Genomic DNA, 5,000 nt, shown 5'->3' on the forward strand with positions numbered 1-5,000 from the left:
TCTATGAAAATAGGGCGACACCACATGCAATACCGCCATCTATGCGCATCTGACAACACTACGTCCGCACCACAAAACATACCGCCATCTGTAGGTCTCCCGCAACATGACCTCCTCCAACGACGATACCGCCATCTATGCGACGCCAAGCCGATTAAGACAGCGATGGCGCCACAGTGCCCGCCTTTCGACGCCACCCACAAAGCCTGCAGCCTCTGTCGACCATAGCACCCAATCTCCAGTGGCTCTGCCGCACGAAGCCGTGGACCGGCAATGACTCCACCCGCACCCGTTCGTGCACCACCCCAACCGCCAAACTCGCACCTCCAGCGGATGAACGGCGGAAGTTTCCCGCACTCGTAAAGTGCAATCCACCCCTATAACTTGCGTTTCATGAAGAGTTATTTCCAATATGCGACATTCCCGCTGTCCCTATACATGAGCCGCGACCTGTACCACTTACGAGCGAGAGACGCGATCGCGTTGCTCACTGTACGGCGTCCGATACCGAGCCATCAGCATGTCGGTCCCCATGCGCGTTGCACTCGCACTCGCAGTCGCAAAAACGTGGGGCAAATATATTACGCGGAAGAGCTATAACAGACCGAGCCCCACTGCATGGGGAGAGTCTTTGTCACTAATGTACACAGATGGAACATTTTGGACTGGAACCAGATTACCCGTACACACGGCGCTGATTAGTAATCAATGCAGAGCCATCAAACTACAGCAAATATACACAACTGTCCGTATACATGCTGAAAGAGTCTGCCCACAATGGGAACCACACGTCAGCCAGACACTCTGATCACGCACCACTCTCTGCTTCTAACGGGCGCACATACAATATGTAAGCACCAGCATGGAACAACATCCAGTGCATCTTCTCCGCCACATTACACAATCCACACTATCACAACCAGACCAGGAGGTCCATGCGGAAAATACAATATCCCAGCCTTTCGACATCCACCATTGCGCAGACCAGGCACCAACACCCACACATGTCCTATACAACGGTGCACCCAACATCACAATAGTACCTCCTGTCACAGCGCACAAACAATGACATGAGTCAAAGACACAGGTCTCACACAAGCATAGAATTGGAGCGCCGCCTCTAATAAGCCAAAGGTGCATCCTGACGTGACAAATCTGATCATGTCACAAGCATTCACTTACTATAATCACTATCAAGGAACCTGCCGCCCCCGCCCCCCCCCCCCTACACCTTTCCTTACAACAACGTGTAACCTAACCTAACCTAACCTATGTTGTACCTTAACCTAACCTATGTTGTACCTTAACCTAACCTATGTTGTACCTTAACCTAACCTATGTTGTACCTTAACCTAACCTATGTTGTACCTTAACCTAACCTATGTTGTACCTTAACCTAACCTATGTTGTACCTTAACCTAACCTATGTTGTACCTTAACCTAACCTATGTTGTACCTTAACCTAACCTATGTTGTACCTTAACCTAACCTATGTTGTACCTTAACCTAACCCATGTTGTACCTTAACCTAACCCATGTTGTACCTTAACCTAACCCATGTTGTACCTTAACCTAACCCATGTTGTACCTTAACCTAACCCATGTTGTACCTTAACCTAACCCATGTTGTACCTTAACCTAACCCATGTTGTACCTTAACCTAACCCATGTTGTACCTTAACCTAACCCATGTTGTACCTTAACCTAACCCATGTTGTGCCTTAACCTAACCCATGTTGTGCCTTAACCTAACCCATGTTGTGCCTTAACCTAACCCATGTTGTGCCTTAACCTAACCCATGTTGTGCCCTAACCTAACCCATGTTGTGCCCTAACCTAACCCATGTTGTGCCCTAACCTAACCCATGTTGTGCCCTAACCTAACCCATGTTGTCCCCTAACCTAACCCATGTTGTCCCCTAACCTAACCCATGTTGTCCCCTAACCTAACCCATGTTGTGCCCTAACGTAACCCATGTTGTGCCTTAACGTAACCCATGTTGTGCCTTAACGTAACCCATGTTGTGCCTTAACGTAACCCACGTTGTCCGCTAACGTAACCCACGTTGTCCGCTAACGTAACCCACGTTGTCGCCTAAACCTGCTCTGTAATTGTTATACGACTCGTTCAATTAGTGTAGTGTTGCCCACCCGCAACCCTCGCAATATAGTTCGCTACTCGCACTGCCCGCTCCCCTGTGTATCGCTTCATGTTAAACACCTTGCAAGTCTTGCTGACTTTCCACATGCTCCTGCTGTACACTGTAATGTGGATGGCAGCAGGACGTACATGCCGCCCCCCCCCCCCCCACCCCTCCCCACGTCCCCACGTCCCCACCTTGCCCCCTGCCTTCGCAAGCTGGTTGGTGACAAGTTTGCATGTTCAATGCCCTTCGCATGCGACGTACGCAGGCTACGTTGTGGTGCGGCCTGTGTCAACTGTCCGCTGATGTCGTACGCGTGAACCACAATCTGTACTGCACATTCGTCCTTATGTACTGAATGATACATCGTGGCACATGTGTGACCGTACAACGACTGCGCCCAAAAACGGCGGACCATACAGTGCAAATATTGTGCACGCAGCTACGTGTCGTCTCCCTATGAGAGCTGGATTGCAGTGTGGTACGCCATAGAGACGTGTGGGAGGAACGGACGCCGTGGATGGCGATCAGCATGAGCTGTGTGTTGATGTATTCGGACCTAGTCGTCTCTCCTCAAACACCGTGATAGCATGGTGCACCGCGTTCCATATCTGCGACATGCTACAGAGGCCGGTTGACAGTCGTTCGAGCAATGGACATCGCATACGTACGGGGGCCACCTTCCACGTATTGTCTAGGCGTGCACATTTTGTTGCGTGTATGTGGGCAGACGTAGTGTGGCGTGACACCTGACACAGGCATGCAATAATCGTTGAAGTTGCTAATGGCGATGGACGCCTACGTTTTCTGGTGAAGTTACGCAAATGAAGAAATGGTAACCCGTTGTGGTGCGGTTGTTCTCGCTAGGGGTGAATCGGTGATGGCGACGATAGGTTGAGGTACTAACCGGTTGTTCCAGCGATACCCACCATGCCGATGAAACTGAACGGCATCTGGGTGTGAAGCGATACGCGGTGGTGGCTGGGTGGGACCGTCCCCGGCCGGTGAGGGGGCGCCTCCCGGCGTGCTGGCCGCGCGGTGCGTGGGCGCACGCGCTACAGCCGGCTGGTGGGGGCGGCCAGTGGCAGGCGCGCCGGCCGACGGACGCGGCAGGCGTCGCAGCTGCGCGCCGGCGCACCCTGCGCGCGGCGCCGTGCGGCCAAAGTAGGTCCTCGCGGGCCCGGTGCGAAGCGCGGTGGACATCTTCAGTGTGCTGGTCCGATTGAGGACTGTGTGCGTTGAGGATGCGCCGCCGCCCGGCGCTCGGCGCCGCGACGCCGTCTGCTGCTCGGTCGCCCCAGCGGTTCTCGCTGGTGGTTTGTATCGCAGCTGTGCGGATGTGTTGGCGCGTGCGCTGTGCTGGGAGAGTTCGCTTCGGCACCCAAGTGGGGCTTTTGTCCTTCTGTGGCGCTGGCGTTGGAGCTGCCGGTCACCGTAGGTGGCGCGTGTTGTCTCCCGCCGGCAATGCCACGACAGCACGCTCCCGGGCCTCTGTCGGCAGCGGCAAGCTCAGTTGGGAGCACGGGTGGTCGCACCGAAAGCGTCTACTCGCCTAACTCCGGGCGATTGCGCCTCTCTCGAACCCGACCAAGTACTTGGGACGGCGCTGCGCGCCGCCGGGACCTGAGAGGGTTTCGAGGTGTATTGTGCAGGGGAGCTCAGCCTCCTCCTGTTTGCAGAATGATTGAGCGGACGCTTGCGTGTTCGCGCGGGCCCCCGGGACACACTCCCGGGCGGCCGGCTGCTCAGCTCTAGTTGGCGCAGCTCCCTGGTTGATCCTGCCAGTAGTCATATGCTTGTCTCAAAGATTAAGCCATGCATGTCTCAGTACAAGCCGCATTAAGGTGAAACCGCGAATGGCTCATTAAATCAGTTATGGTTCCTTAGATCGTACCCACGTTACTTGGATAACTGTGGTAATTCTAGAGCTAATACATGCAAACAGAGTCCCGACCAGAGATGGAAGGGACGCTTTTATTAGATCAAAACCAATCGGTCGGCTCGTCCGGTCCGTTTGCCTTGGTGACTCTGAATAACTTTGGGCTGATCGCACGGTCCTCGTACCGGCGACGCATCTTTCAAATGTCTGCCTTATCAACTGTCGATGGTAGGTTCTGCGCCTACCATGGTTGTAACGGGTAACGGGGAATCAGGGTTCGATTCCGGAGAGGGAGCCTGAGAAACGGCTACCACATCCAAGGAAGGCAGCAGGCGCGCAAATTACCCACTCCCGGCACGGGGAGGTAGTGACGAAAAATAACGATACGGGACTCATCCGAGGCCCCGTAATCGGAATGAGTACACTTTAAATCCTTTAACGAGTATCTATTGGAGGGCAAGTCTGGTGCCAGCAGCCGCGGTAATTCCAGCTCCAATAGCGTATATTAAAGTTGTTGCGGTTAAAAAGCTCGTAGTTGGATTTGTGTCCCACGCTGTTGGTTCACCGCCCGTCGGTGTTTAACTGGCATGTATCGTGGGACGTCCTGCCGGTGGGGCGAGCCGAAGGCGTGCGACCGCCTCGTGCGTGCTCGTGCGTCCCGAGGCGGACCCCGTTGAAATCCTACCAGGGTGCTCTTTATTGAGTGTCTCGGTGGGCCGGCACGTTTACTTTGAACAAATTAGAGTGCTTAAAGCAGGCAAGCCCGCCTGAATACTGTGTGCATGGAATAATGGAATAGGACCTCGGTTCTATTTTGTTGGTTTTCGGAACCCGAGGTAATGATTAATAGGGACAGGCGGGGGCATTCGTATTGCGACGTTAGAGGTGAAATTCTTGGATCGTCGCAAGACGAACAGAAGCGAAAGCATTTGCCAAGTATGTTTTCATTAATCAAGAACGAAAGTTAGAGGTTCGAA

At 53.7% G+C, this 5,000-nt stretch overlaps 1 non-coding gene across 1 annotated transcript in view; it reads left to right on the forward strand.

Moving 5' to 3' along the window:
- The first annotated feature begins 3,909 nt into the window (after window positions 1–3,909).
- The window catches only part of LOC124741779, a 1,909-nt gene continuing 818 nt past the window's right edge, over window positions 3,910–5,000 (forward strand). Inside the window, exon 1 of the ribosomal RNA XR_007010080.1 lies at window positions 3,910–5,000. This exon is cut by the window's right edge and continues 818 nt beyond it. This is a non-coding gene — a ribosomal RNA (small subunit ribosomal RNA).

Source organism: Schistocerca piceifrons, unplaced genomic scaffold (assembly GCF_021461385.2).
Source record: "Schistocerca piceifrons isolate TAMUIC-IGC-003096 unplaced genomic scaffold, iqSchPice1.1 HiC_scaffold_20, whole genome shotgun sequence".
Taxonomy (NCBI): domain Eukaryota; kingdom Metazoa; phylum Arthropoda; class Insecta; order Orthoptera; family Acrididae; genus Schistocerca; species Schistocerca piceifrons.